Raw genomic sequence first — 15,050 nt, forward strand, 5'->3', positions numbered from 1 at the left:
TGAAATACTTGATCTACCTTTGTAGATATGGAGTTTTCATTTGCTTGCCAACTAAAAGGTAAGAATTTCTCCAAGCTGGGTTGTTGTCTCCTTTGTAGTTTGCTTTTTGCCTTGCTTTGCTATTAGCCCATATTAAAGAGTCCAGGAGATGATTGTGTTGATACTTCCCAGGAGGAAAGAAGCTGCCATTAATAGAGCAACTTCAGCAAAAATTTAGATTAGGCTTTGTGGAATTCAAACTGAGGCTCTACAAATAACCTGAGTACTTACAGGTCATAAAGCTGCTTTTAAAGAAGATAAACATGTTTCTGCCTCTAGAGATGGATGCCATTGGGGTAGTTGCCATCTATCCCTTTTCCTCAGGCTCTCTGTTATGCCACTGGAGGAGTCAGGGATCCCACTTGGGAATCCTGTTACCTGTACATCTCTTAAAATGAACAATCCCCAGAACACAGTGCAAAATGTGCTGAGAATGGCTGTGATGGACAGCAGGTTGCAGGACTAATAAGTGAGATGGTTTATTTTGGCCCAGTGCCTTTGATTGAAAAGGGCTGGTAATAAGAACTGCGAGGCAGAGCTCCTGTGAATTGTATTTGATGGTTGGAAAGGTTGTTGTGAGAGGCGAGGAAGAACTGGCTCCTGCTGATGTATTGGCCAAAGAGCTGCTTTTTCAGTTCCTTAAATGGGAGTCTGAGTGCTTCAGGCAGGTGCTGAAGGGGATGGATGTGAGGCAGCAGATGCTGAGGTAGGATGGGCAGTAAAGAAGCAGAGAGAATGCTGTTTGAAAGTGTTGAGGGAGATTAGAACCACTGCTGAAATAATAGCTGATGTTGAAAATGTAAGAGAATTTCCTAGATCCTGACAGCAGTGTGGGGAATGCTTAGGAAAAGTTTAGCAAGCACACATGAATTTCAGCAAAATTGAAGGGAAAAAGTCTGAGGGGAAGAGGACGAGATGCAGAGAGGGTTCAGGGCCCTGGCCGGGTGCATCCTGCCACTGAACTGCAGAGACTGTCGAGTTCTCTGCTTGGGCTGTTGCTCTCTTGAATCCTGGTGTATTCTCACTGCCCCCAGAGGGAATTGCTGTCAATGTTCTTGGAAGTTCTGTGCTTTAAAGTCCTGTGGAGTTAATCCTTCATGTTTGAGTTCAGCAACATTTTGCATTTTAGCAGGAGCCTGAAGTGATATGCAACATCTGTGTAGAGCATTGCTGGAATTCCTAATAAATGAGTTCCAGAGGCAACCTTCCATTTGTGGGACGTTTCAGAAAATCTGCTGCAGAGAAAGGAAAACTTTATCAGCCAAGCTCTTTGGTGGCCTGAAAAGTTAAAGAACCAGAGTCTTCTGTTTGGCTGCTGGAAGAGGCAGGGTCTGTTTGTGGCACACGGATGCACTGCAGACTTACCTGCTGTTGCTCACCACTGATGTGTCCCATCAGCTCAGCAGAACTGCAGGCACTGAAGCACTGGGGAGTCATCTCTTGACAGTCTGTGCCTCAGTTTCCTCTTCTGTGAGATACAGAAAGCCTTTAAAATGAATGCTGTTTTGGAACTTCTTATGACAGAGAAGGTGGTGGTTGTGAAAGGTAAAATATTATCGGAAGGTGGTAGAATTATTTCAAGTTATACAGTAGGAATGAAAACAGGGCCTTTATTTGCTTGGGACGTCTCCTGCAGTATTGGAGAGCTGTTGGTGTCCCTGCTTTGTAGCAAGGTCACTTCTGTGCACCCCCTCCAGATGTGTGTCCTCAGGGTTTGTCTGAACATGGTTTTCACTGTGTGGTGTTAATGGCTCTTACACTGTCTCCCAGCAGGGTCCCACCCTTGTGCTTTCACCTCTGTGTTTGTCCACTTCTGCTGCCTTCATACTACTTTCTGTCTTTCCCTGTTTATCTGTCTCGATTCAACAATTTTGGGGGAATAAATCTTGCCTGCTTTCCTCGTATGGGAGAGAAAAATTAAAACAAAACAAAACCAAACAAAACCAAAGAAAAACAAACCACCAAAAATGAAGGGACTGGAAGCCATTACAGAAGGACAGGGGATAGAAACAGGCCTGAAAAATTCCACCTCTGGGACTCCTTCTAGCAGCTGAGAAGAGTGTGAGCTTTGGAATAGGTAACACAGTGCAGGGTTAACCGTTCTGGAAGTCACATTATATTAAGATATTTGGGGTCTCCAGAGTGGATTGATGTGAGTGGAGAGGAGCAGGAAGCTCGGGGCTCTGTCTGTCCTCACTGCAGTGTCACAGGAGTGGCAGCACCTGAGCAGGTGCACTCAGGTGTTGCAGGAGAGGAAGGTCAAGTGCTTGTTCTCAGATGACATTTTGTCATCTCAGCTCTTGCTTCTGTTGACAAATACCAGGTGATTTTTACTTAAACTCAGGAAAAGGTTATGGAAGGTTTTTCCTCTTTGCTGGTGGGTGAAGGGATACTGTGGATGTGCAAATGGGAAGGATGAAACCAAGCATGTCCTCTTAAAAACGTGGAACGTGATAGTGCCACTGCTCAAGGCACCAGTACTGAAGTCATGTAGGAGATAACTGCTCTGAGCCAGCATGGCCACTCTCCAATCAAAACTTCATTTTTTGCCTGATTATGTTGGCCTGAGCAAGTCAAATGTTACCCAATTTTCTGACCCAGTTCTGTTTTGTGCCTTCGGGACAAACACTCTTGTATGCCTCTGTCTTTTCAGTGTGTTTGTGTGAGTTCCTGAACCATTTCAGAGGTGGGGGAGAGTAGTATAACACTCGGGGGGGGGGGGGGAGGGGGAAGGCTTCCAGTTGGATTTTTTTTTTTTTTCCTTCTGGCTTTTGTTTTCATCATATGTTTTTTTCCTGGCAGAAGCAATGTGTTCCTTCATTTGAACTGTTGTGGTGACATGGATTCAGCAGAGCTGTGCCTGAGCCATGCTGGTATAGGTGACAGCCAGCTGAGGTCTCCTGGTGGAACTGTCCTGCATCACTAAGTGTTCTGCCCAGGTTGGGCTTTCCATTTTAGGGTGGCTGCTGTGGAACTGGCCTGAGTTAGACTGCTTGAGCTGGCTGAAAGATCTTCTCAATGAGGTGTGAAGAGATAGACTGGAAAGAAATCCCATGAGTTTGTGACAAAGTGGTTTCTGAAAGGATGGTTCCTGGGATGCAGGAGTGGGTGACAAGAGAAGAGCTCAGTGCCAGCCGTGGATGCTGACGTAGCATTGAGCTGCCCAGCTGCAGAATGGGAAGCCAGCACATTTTTATTCACTTCTGTGAGGTGGCTGAGAATCTAGGGCTTAACTGGGATGGAGTCATAATTCACAGGTGCCCCTTGTCACTGTGGTTTATTTATTTATCCTGGTTTATAACGTTCATTTGGCAAATTTCTCTTCCTTCCAACGTTTTGCTTGCCTGATACTTAATTGTGCATTGGTTGCATGAGCCAGGCTTGGCTCCTGAATCAGATGGAACCACGTTCATTTAATAGAGCTGTGCTGGAGATGAATTTTCTCTGGGTGCTAAATCTGGGACAGTAGTCAGGCAGGTTCTGCTGGCCTAAACATACCCCGAGTCCTTCACTGCAGGGTCAGAGTCCTGCACAGGATTCTGTGTGCATAAGAGCTACCTTTTTTTTTTTTTTTTAATAACACAGCTGCTCTAAATAATGTGCCTACACAACAGTTGGGAGAGAAAATGGTTGGCTTTTGTTTAACATTTTTAATTGGCATTGGTGTGCTGTGTAAATTGGCCTTGGCTGTCTTAATAATAGTTGGGCAGATTTACATCTTTTGGCTCTCGCACCCAAATTACTGTAATCTCTCAGAAGGACATATTGGTTTATGTAAAGTTTGCATACGTTGTACAGTTGCACTTCTGTGGCTGTATTACAATAGCATTTGTTGTCTCCTCTGTAAATCTTCAGATTAGCATCCCTGGTACCTGCTGAAGTAATGATCTGCATCATTTCAGGTGCTCAGTGAACAGTCTAAGCAGAGTAAAGCATTTGGCGTTTTCTGTATGACTGCAGGATGGAAGATTGGTTCACTGCTTTCCACTGCTTTAATTCATTATTAGCTTAAGAAGCTTTTATTGCCCCAGTGGAGGGGTTGGTGTTTGCTACTCTGCTGTAATTGCAGTCACCCCTTCTCAGAGCACGAGTGATTCCATGGCTAAAAATTGCAGTGTGAGGGAGGGCAGTTAAAAGGAATTATTTCAATAAACAGTTTGTACTGAAGCCTTTGACTCCCCACACCCACCCACCCTGACCACTGTTTGGAAATACTTGAGGAAAACACCACTCCCTCAGCAGGAACTCAGACGTGGCCTGGGCTTTCTTCTGATTTGTTCCAGTTGTGTTTTGCCACTTGGAGTGATGTTGGGATGGGCTTGTCCACCAAGTGTAAGGCTCCCAGACACTTTACCAGGTTTGTTTTTCTCCAAGGCTCCATCTGTTTTACTCCCCCTGAAGATGAGATGAGATCAGTGCTCAGGAGTGGAAGAGAGCAGTGTTTGACCTGCTCATGCAGCCTCTCAGCCCAGCCCACGTGCTGACTGCAGGGACTGTCTCCAGGAAAGGTGCCCCTGTTTGAGGGACACAGTCACGTGCCAGCATGGCCAGAAAAAGGTGTAGGTATCTGCTGAGCTGTATAAATGCCAAACTGAAATGAAGCCTAGAAAGGTGGAATGCACTTTTCCTTAAGGCAATCACAAGTCCCTGCCCTTCTGAAGGGGAGTGGATGGAGGATATAATTGAGGTCTCGTGGAGGGAGCAGTTGCAATTCCTTGTGCCCTCCTGAAGGTGTGTTACCCTTGTTTCCCCAGTGAGCTCTCCCAGGCATTTACAGAAGTCCTGATTTTCAGAGGAATGGTTGTTGCAGCTGCGTTCAAAATAATTAATTCAAAAGCAACAGGTGAGGAAAAGGAGAGTGGATTAATAATGCAGCAGTTCACCTGTTCTGTCCCTTGGTGATTGCTATCCTTGTTCATGCTGGAAGGCAGCCTTTTTTCCTGAAATAAATTGCAGGTAACCATCCCAAAAATCCACCCAGAGGCTATAGATGGTAGAAGAGGCAGGAAGCTTTCCTAAAGCTGTGGTGTATTGAGCTGTGGAGTGATTGAACATTCTCGGGGGGGTTAGAGACCAGTAAACTGGGTGAGGCTGCGGGGACAGATCCCCACGGGCAGAAGGGTGGATGGTCTCAATGGGTGTCCTCAGTGTCTCTGATCTTGGCTAATGCTGAATGAGCTTATTATTTAAATGCTCGTAATGAATTAGATAAACAGTGAAATAATTAACAAAGTAGGCACTTCAATGGTTATTGCATGGTTTAGAGCTGACTTTATTTAGATGAATGAGGTAGTTCATTCTGCCATTAGCTGTGCCCTAGCAAAAAGGATTTTTTTCCCCCTTTCTTTTTAATGATTAAACACCACAAACAGAAAATGCACTGTGGGTTTTGCTGGAAGGACAGCACAATGGCCTGCTTCCTTTAGAGGAGATCATCAGAGACTCCAAGTGACTCACATGCAACTTTTGGAAATAGTCTTGGTTTTCTCAAATGTCAAAAAATTCTCAGGGTCTTTGATACAGTAGAAGAGATCATCAAGTCATGAAATGTTGATATTTGAATCACTGTCTAATTAGATCATGTCTGTAGCACAGTATTCCAGGCACTGTTAGTGCTGTTAGAGCACACCTAGAAGTCTGTCTACATTTTTGCCATTATCTGAACTGCTGTTTCTTTTCCCTCAACAAGTTTTTAGGCCCAAGTGATCAGTCAGCAGAACTGCTTATGCTGCAGAGCTCATGGTTCCTTCTTGTAACCCCTGGTCAGCTGTAGGACTTCAGACACCTCCCAGTTGGGGACTGGGTCCTAAACTAGGGATCTTTCATTCTCACTGAACCTAAAAATCTCTTTATACATCGTGTGGCTTTTTTTGGTTCTTACTCAGTACAGATAATTTAATAAGACTTGCAGGCTGTTTGCTTTAGCTTTCATTCTTTTACACACACCATGAGTGGCCCACTGCCTCTTCCAGCGAAAAAGAGCAGCAATTGCCAGTGGTGTGTAGACCCCTGACCTCAGTTCTGCAGGTTTACTCTTTTCTGTGCTGCATCCTGTCTGGGTCAGACTCAGAACTGTGAGAAAATACAAAGGCAGTCACAGGGGTGAGTGAGATTACTGCAAAAGCTGACTGAATTTCTGATGCTCTCAGGGATGTCACATAGGCAATCTTCCCCCTCTTTTCTTTTTTCTAAAGAACAGAGGGAGAGAGGCTTGGCACGTTGACTGTGACTGCACAGACCAGTGGATGCTCTGTGTGTGCACTCCACGTCTGGATTGGTTTTCTTTTTAGAGGTGTTTCCAGAGAGACAAAAAGCAACTGTCCTGTGAAGCCTACCTTGGGAGAACACTATTAGTAACTCCCTGGCTGTGAACTGTTCTTCAGAAATGTTAAATCAGAGCAATCAAGGTAATTCTGTTCCCCCGGTTGTCTTTTGCGTGGGGGGTGTGTTCATCTGGCCTTCCCTTCCCAGAACATCCACCCTTTGGGACTTTGGCACTTCCCTGGTTATCCAGCTGTTTTTTGCTAAGGGTGTTACCTCCCACCATTCCCAGAACATCTCAAAGATCTGGAAGGGTAACTGGGTGGGGAAAAGACTTTTAATTTGTCATAGTGGATTCCTCCATCAGGAGGCAAATTTCAGGCAGGAATCAAAGTATTTAAGCACATTCCATAAAGATGCTTGAATTTATTTTTTGCTTTATACTTTGATGTTTTGTGTGTTCTGTGTGTGAAATTTTCTGGTACATTCTCCTGAATTCCTGTTGCAAACCTTTATGCTAAGGGAAAAATGCTATGAATTTGGACAAAGACAGCTGTGTTGGGATAGCTGTGCTGGCCTTTGTAGTCTATTCCAGTGCAAACTTTATGCATTACAGTTGTCCTTGCATGTATTTTGTTGTTGTTAAGAGTGGTTTCTCTCCAGAGTAAATGTGCTGCTTTACCAGGAGTGTAATTTGATTTCCAAAGAGCCCTGTTTGTCCTTCAGGACAGTGTTTGCCTCAGGAGTTACACTGAGAAGCTGTAACTGTATCTCTCCAACAGTCAGCCTCCAGGTAATGTACAGCTACAAAAGACATCAAGGACTGATCTGACAACCTGTTCTGGGAAAGTAAAACTTGGAGTCAGAAACTTTCTGAGAGCTTTTGGTATATTTATATCTTGCAAGAAGTCTCTAGCGCTTGTCTGAAGGGATCTTTATGGGAAGTTCCTTTTAACTGTCTTGAAAAGCCTTAGCAATATTTTCCTTTTCAGGAGCAGAGAGGCTGATAGGTGAGGTAAATCTGAATCAGGTGGCTTGGTTCCACTGACTGCACAGTTGTGGATTTATAGATCAATTAAATTGTAGCTGGGTTGTGTTGCCTGTTTACCAGCCCCTGGCTGGTACCTTCCCCCTCCCTTTCTGTGATGCTTTCGTGTTGTGGCAGTTGAGATGCTTGAGCTGCTCGAGCTCCTCTGCAATACCTTGAGAGCAAGAGCTGTCTGGGAGGGCCTGAGCTGCTGCTTAATGAAGTGAGGGTGTGCTGCTTCTGCTGCTGGTTGCCTCTTGGACCGTGTTTAGCCATTCCCCAGAGCTGCACTGCAGACATGAAAGAACAAATATGACATTTCTCAAAGAACCAATATGACATTTTTCAAAGAACCAGGCAGGAGTCACCATGGATCTCATTTTTCACCACCAACTGAATTGTCTCTGCATGCAGAGCTCCCTTCAGTGTGGACCTCATGCAGGTCCTTCCTCGCTCCTCGGTGTCTGTGCTCCAAATCACATCTTCACATCTTTTCACCTAGGCTGATTCATATAAAAACCAGTTAAAATTATGTTTGCAAATTAGTCCACTGGATAACAGTCCACTCATATAACAGAAGGCAAGGTTTGATCTGGCATGCACTGTGTATACTTGAAATATTTGTCCTAATCTGTGGAGTTTTGATAAAACCTTTGACTCCCCAGCTGTTGTGCTGAGACTGAAAAATACTGCGAAGTTTTAGTATCTCTAGCTGGATTTTACATGATATTCCTTTTTTTCTTCAAAGCAAGCAATGAAGAAACAGAGGAAAGCCCAAGAGCTGTCTAGAGTTGATTTGCTTGGAAATGAATCATTGATGTCTTCCAGGTGGACAGCAAATGTGTTAGGAAGTCTTTATCTGCATGCAGAGCAGTGAACCAAAACAAAGTGAAGTGCTTGGAAAAGATCCCCTCAAGCTGAATCCTTAAACAGCAAAGAGGTGCCTCCAGGACCAGCTCGGTCTGTGCTCAGGGGGTTACTGAGGTGGTGCTATCTGGGGCTGTGGGTACTGTGGTTACAGCTCCTCCAAATCCTTTGTGGAGCTTTGTGCTGTGTCACAGTGGCTGGAGACTGAACATTCATCATTTTTTCCTGTTGTGTGCTCTTTACTAGCATCTGGAGGAGAATTATCTCCTCCTAAATGAAATGTCAGAGGACTTAATCACTGCATGGGGCAGATATTCTGAATCAAAGAGGAGCAGCTCATAGCTTTGAGAGAGGTTTGCCATCTCTGGGAAAGATGAAGTGCTGCACCTGAGCCATGTTGCAAATCTTTCAGAAACAACTCTTCCAGACAGGAGGAGTCCTTCCACCTTTTTATTTGCAGCATTCCTAACCCTGCTGCGCTGGGCACTAATGTTTGACATGGATCACTTCAAAAGTCTTGCTGGTACAGCTAGGCTGTCTTCAGCTTCATTTGCTTGAGATTTTATGCTCCAGCCTGTGCTAACATGTGTTTACAGGAGTGTGGTTGTAGGACTGCTCTCCCCCTTTTACTACAGCCTGAGTACAGGTTGTATGGTGTTCAATAATGGCATTATTGCTGCACCCAAGACCTTTCTGATGCTGTGAGAGCAGTTTGTCTGAATGATGGTCAAACAACCGGTCCTTGGGCCCGTTCAGTTTGCAGTGGGCAGTGTGGTGGTGTGCTGGTGGTACAGTAGTAAAATCTTGGAACACAGTATTTTAGTTTAGCAGGAACACTGCTTTTCTGCTGTAGATGTTGACTTCAGACTGTTTCTGCAGGGAGCTGTGGTGTTCAGGCTGTTTCTGGAGGGAGCTGTGGTGTTCAGGCTGTTTCTGGAGGGAGCTGTGGTGTTCAGGCTGTCTCTGGAGGGAGCTGTGGTGTTCAGGCTGTCTCTGGAGGGAGCTGTGGTGTTCAGGCTGTCTCTGGAGGGAGCTGTGGTGTTCAGGCTGTCTCTGGAGGGCGCCGGGGTGGCAGCTCTGCCTGAGCCGGGGATGCTGTTCTGCAGTCTGAGTTCACCTCTGGTGTGGTAGTTATAGGTGTTGGTGTTCAGGGTTCTGAAGGGGACTAAGTGGGTATTGTGTACACGAGGGAATGCTGGAATTGGAGACCTGGACTAAATAAGCACCAAAGGTCTTTGAATCAGCTAGAGAGCTGCCATCTGACAGAGGGGTTTGCTGGTCTCTGCACTGTGAGGGGCATCCAGGGGGCTTGGGAGAGGTGGCATTGCAGTGGAGGAGGAACTCCATCTGGGTGAGTAAACTCTCAGGATGAGGTTGCACAACCTGTACTGGTGCATGTTCAGAAGAGGGTGGTTGTAGCACTGCTCTCCCTCCTCTGCTGCTGCAGCCTGAGCTTACACCAGAGGCTGGTGCAGGATGTCTGCTGTGCCAGGGGGGACTGGAGTTGTGGTCCCTGCCAGCTGACACGGCCATGTGATGAGTGAAGTCTCTCAGTGAGACTGATAACGTCAGAAAAATGATGTCACTGTACAGACTTGTGCCAGATGTAGTCAGAATCCAAAAGTACATCTCTCAGTGAAAGGGAGTGGGAGAGGATGTTGTGGATGTAGAGTTCAGTTTGGTTGTGGTGGTGCCAGCTATGAGGAACAGGTTGGTGTAAGGAGTGTAAGGTGAGTGTGTGAGAGGAACACCAGGGTTCCTGTGTCAGGGGCCAGTGATGAGTTGATAGCCTCAGAGCAGCACCTTCCTGCTGTGCTGCTGCTGTATGCCACTCTTGGGTCTGAAGTAAGGGCATGTGTTGGCTTTTTTTAAGTGATTATGGATTGGAGATTTTGGATGCTTCTTCCATGACTTCTACATAGATGGACACACTTCGAATTCGATAAAAAGGAAAACATAGATTAGTATTTTTGAATTGACTGAAGTGTCCTGATGAACCTCCTGGGTAGTCACCACACCTGACACTTCTCAGTAATAATGACAGGGCTGCACAGCAGAGCATATGGGAAACCAATTAATTCAGTAGATATTAATTAATAAACACATTTCCTCTGGAGAAAACCTTTTAGCACATCTGCTGTGGGGCCCAGGCTCGCGTGCATGCATGAATGGATAGGGAACATGCCTTCCTGGATTGTCACTTGTTATTCCTCCGTGGGCTGGGACTGCCTGCTGTAGGCTGCTGCTGCCAGGCTTTTGGGAGAGCAGAGTGCAGCTGATGCTTGAGCTGCCTCTCAGCCCCCAGTGTCCTCACACATAAGTGATGTCAGCACAGGGTGCTTTGCAGCTCTGGGGGTGCTGGACCAGCCTGGCCAGCTCGGGCAATCTGGGCTCTTTGTTCTGAGCACCCCTCACCCCTGTGTGCACTGCAGTGATCAGCTCTGGGCACGGCTGCTGGATGGATTGAAGCATGTTTGTTTGTACACGTGCACAGCAGAGCTGCTGTGGAACGGGCAGTGCCCTGTCAGAGCCTTCCTTGGCGTGGAACTGCTGGAATTGCATCTGGATGTGGCCCTGCACTGACTGAGCACTGCAGGCTGAACAGTTAACAGACACTGCAGGGCCATTCAGCTGAATTAAAAGCCTCCATTTAACTTCCCTTATTTTAGAAACAAGTCCACTGGTCTGTCATCAGGTCCATGTAGCTCCAGGAGAAGGAACAGTGAGCTCATGCTCCTGGTGTAGAGTGGGCACTGATGATGAGCATCTTAACGTCCCTCCTCCCGCTCCTGACAGTGAATTAGTTTTCTTGGGAAATTTATTAGAAACAAGATCCGGATGGTTTACAAAAAGCTTTTTGGCTGCTGACCATTTGAACTTGACTGCTGAAACTGCAAAATGCTGCTTATTGCCACAAGCAGTGATTTTCAGTGATGTTTTCCTGTGCTGTGGTGTTGCTGCAGGTGTGAAGGTTGTGTTCTTGAAGCAGTTCATGTTCTGAAGTAGTTGTTTTCACTGTGTAAAATTCCATTAGACTAGTTATATGGGTTTGTATTGATATTTTCTTTTGTTCCTGCTGAGTATAAAGACAGAAACCCACTATTGGATTGCAAATCCCTGTGATGGAAAACCACCTTCATTGCAAGATATGGCAGTGCTTCAGAATTGGCAGCCTGCTGAGATGTGATCTTACTGGTAGAGGACTGGACCAGAAATGCTTATTAGTCTCCCTTTATGGTTTCTCAGGTTCTTATCATTACATGAGGTACTCTCCATTTAAAAATGGTCTTTATTTCTTGTGGTATGTGTGCAACTGGGAAAAAGAGGTGAAATTTCTTCATGAAAGTCTGCAAAGAATACAGAGGCTTATCTGTTGAGCTCACTTCCTCTTAGAGAAGTTATGGGTATAAAATGCATTTATGATGACAAAACAGTTTTATCAGTTATTTATCAAATGTCTTTTAAAAAGCAGTAACATTTCTGAAGTATTTGAAATTTAAATATCCTACTTGAACTTCATGGAAGAAATAGTCAAGTGCCTCCTGAGTGCTTGTATTTATATATCACCTATCAAAATGTTAGAGTCTTTTTCAGACACACGTGTAACCTTCCCTACTTAGTGCTGCAGCCTGGATCCTTAGCAGGGAAAAATATTAATCCCTGCTGAGTGTGACTGCAGTGCTGGGTGAAGTCAGCAGAAACCTTTCTGCCCAGCGAGCTGGCGGGGCATGTTTGTAAGCCAGCAAACTGCAGTGCTCTGCAAAATATTCCAGCTCCAGAAGCACAATGAATTCTGTCTCCCAGGTTCACAAAGCTGGGATTAGGAGTAGCTGTAACGTCTGCTGCTGAGGGTATAGAGAGCACATTAGCTGGGCTATTTTCTGGGTTTCCAAACACATTTCAGATGTACTGAGAGCCTGTTATAATGTGTTTGGTGGCTTTTGTTAAGGGAATGATACGGTTATCCTTAGGTTTCATTTAATTTCCCAAATGGAGCTGTACTCACTTTAAACTTCTTGGCAAAAATAGTTTTGGGGGTTTTTTTCTTATGATCAGAGTTGCTGATGATTTCTTATTCAGGAGTCGATTCAGTTTGTGTGTGTGTGTGAACTGATAAATGGTGGGAAGCTGTAAATGCTGATGTGTTTGGTCACTGTTGACATGGATAATTGAATTAAGTGTAGAATCAGGCTAGTTTTCTGCCTGTGGGGTGCAAAGTGTTCATGGTGTTTGACACAATTTGCTGTTCGGGATGGATATCTTTGTCTTCCACCCCGATAGCTGGATGGTTACATTTGCTCTTCCTGACGTGCTGTCATCCCTTGTAAGCAAGATTAATTAATTTGGCTCCACCTTTGTGTGTGTTGTTCTTGTGCTTCCCTGGTATCCGTGGCTCGGGGCAATGCTCCTCCTCCCATCCTGAGCCCTCTGCCAGAGCCAGGAGCTGTCCTGCCAAGGGGCTGGCACAGGAGCTGCTGGGCTGGGAGGTGGGTTGGGATACATCTGCAGTTGTGCTCCCTTTCCCTTTCTGTACTTGCCTAAATGAATTGCATGCTGCTGTGGAACAGTTGGGCACACTCAGTCCATCCTGAATGTGTGCAGAAGCATCCCCAAGTCACACACAAGGCATTGTACTGTTGCCTGAGAGTGTTCACTTGTGTAAAATCAAATCCTGGGCTCGCGTTCAGGTTTCGTGTATTTTATAACCTCTTCCCTGTCAGTACAAGATACACATCTAATGAGAGCTTAGCAACAAAAACACAGTCTAGGCAAACCACATGAAAAGCCAAAGAATGACATTGTGGTGTTCGGAAAGCTTTAATAAAGAATCTTAATATACTGCTGTGTGTGGAGGGAGCTCCTATTCATCAAAAGACTTTTACGGTGAAATAAAGCAGTGAAATAAAGCAGTGTTAACAGGATGGAGTTACAGACTGAAATATTTCTCTCGTGCTTCTCTCCTCCTTCCCTTTTCCTGCCACTTTTTTTTCTTGTGAAAGCCACTGATTTGGCTTCCACATGACACTTCCTTGTCTAATTTATGGGTTCTGTCTCTTCTCATTTTTTTCTGTCTTGATGTACTTTATTGTTTTGGTTTTACCCTCCCTGGAAAGACTCTCACATTTTGTGATACTTTTCTCCTCTGCTCATCTTTTTCTGGTGTTTTTCTGTCTCTGGCATTGCTTTTGCAACTTTTTGCCACACTTACCCTCTTCCATGCATATGTTTTGTCTGTTGGTACCTGTTGTTCTCCCTGATTTAGCAAGCTGAGCTGTCGAATATTATGGATTTCTGTCAGACATCTTTATTTGTTAATAATATCATTATAAATGATGGGTTAGTCCAGATGAGCAAACCTGACTTGTGGGTTCAGCAGCACCTTTGTAGATGTGTTTTTGTGTTGCTGGGGACTCTGGGAAGGGATTAAAAAGCACAAGGTGAGTCCTGGAGGCAGGAACAGTGTTTTTGGCAGGGTGTTCATCACAGGTGGTGGACTCACTGCTGCTGAATTTGTGCTGATCGAGTCTGTCCTCCTGTTAAAGAAAAGGTGGGTGGGATGACTGTTTATCTTTCGATTCTTTGTGAAGAATTGGAAGAAAAAACAACTTCATTTGACCTGTGGGAAGGACAGCTTTGTGTGTAGATGATACAAGGACTGCGGTGCTCTACGGAGAACTTTGCTCCTCTGATGCACTTCAGGGAGTTTCACTGTAAGAAGTGGTTCATTTCTGCCAAAATTTTAGTAGCAGAGGTGGCTGAGAGGAAAGCAGTTCCTTTATATAAAGGAGGGAAGGGGAGAGAGGGTCCTTGGGTGCTGTGTATTCTGCCAGAACAGGTGAAAATGGCATCTCCTGCACAATCCTGAATTCCAAAGGGAGTCACCCAGGAGGCTGCTTTACCTGCCAGCGAGGTGCTCAGTGCTGCCAGCCTGCATGGGGATTTAGGCATTCAGAGGGGTTCTGGCCACAGTGTGAGCAAGCTGGCTGGGAGTTTACTAACACACCATATCCTATTTGTAGCCTCAGCTTGGCAGGACTCCTCTGGAAAAATTAAAGATTCTCTTTTCTGCCATAAAACCACAGCAAGGAGTGGGAGGGAAATGCAGCTGTCCCATCCCTGGGTTCAAACAGCACTCTTGCAGCTTGTGTTGCCAGCTGCAGGGAAGTACAGCACTCAGAGCATGAATGTAGTTTTCTGACTGATGCTTGTTAATAGCAAGTCTTTCATTTCATCCCATATGATCTCTTGGTTTTATCTGTGTGTGTTTAATTGAGAAATGGCTCTCTCAAAAGCCCTCTGAGAACCTGTTTAGAAGTGATTTAGGTTGCTGACTCCAGGGCTGCGTCTTGTCTTAGTCTTTATCATGTTTGAATTCCATTGTGAAGTGCCAAACAAAAGCATATCAGAAATAATAAAAAAGATACTGTGTAAATAATCGAGTGGTTGGCAAATGTGATAGGGTTTTACAATTCAAGTACTTCAGTCCAGAAGTGCTGACTGTATACACGGTGCCAGTAGGAGAGAGAGGTCACAGAAAGGTGCCTGTTTCCAGCAAGTCTGTGGAATCCTTAACCAGAGCTGGTGGCAAATGGGAAAAGCCAAACACGTTTAACTGAGAAGTTGAGAGCTGTTTTACTTTGCTAGTGAAGATATTTACCTCTGGGCAAGTGACTTCCACCTTGGCTTAAATGACTTTTTCCTGTGTGAGGTTGGTGCCCCTGCAGTAAGAGCAGGCCTTGCTGAACTGACTGTCCCTGCTGAGCATTCTTACTATACCTGAATGGGCCCAGTGGGTTCCCATTAATGTCCTGGGTGAGAGTGCCTGGACAGATGGTGCTCATCTCTTTTGTTTTCC

The 15,050-nt window shown here is 45.3% G+C and overlaps 1 protein-coding gene across 8 annotated transcripts in view; it reads left to right on the forward strand.

Moving 5' to 3' along the window:
* The window catches only part of ARVCF (ARVCF delta catenin family member), a 239,979-nt gene that overhangs the window by 128,303 nt on the left and 96,626 nt on the right, over positions 1-15,050 (forward strand). The window contains exon 2 of one of the 8 annotated variants that reach the window (XM_032705639.1): positions 8,076-8,155. The exons of the other annotated variants lie outside the window; for them this stretch is intronic. The gene's annotated coding sequence lies outside the window, so the exon portion shown is untranslated. The remainder of the gene's footprint in view (positions 1-8,075; positions 8,156-15,050) is intronic. 8 annotated transcript variants of the gene reach the window in all.

This window comes from Chiroxiphia lanceolata, chromosome 18 (genome assembly GCF_009829145.1).
Source record: "Chiroxiphia lanceolata isolate bChiLan1 chromosome 18, bChiLan1.pri, whole genome shotgun sequence".
In the NCBI taxonomy this organism is placed as follows: Eukaryota; Metazoa; Chordata; class Aves; order Passeriformes; family Pipridae; genus Chiroxiphia; species Chiroxiphia lanceolata.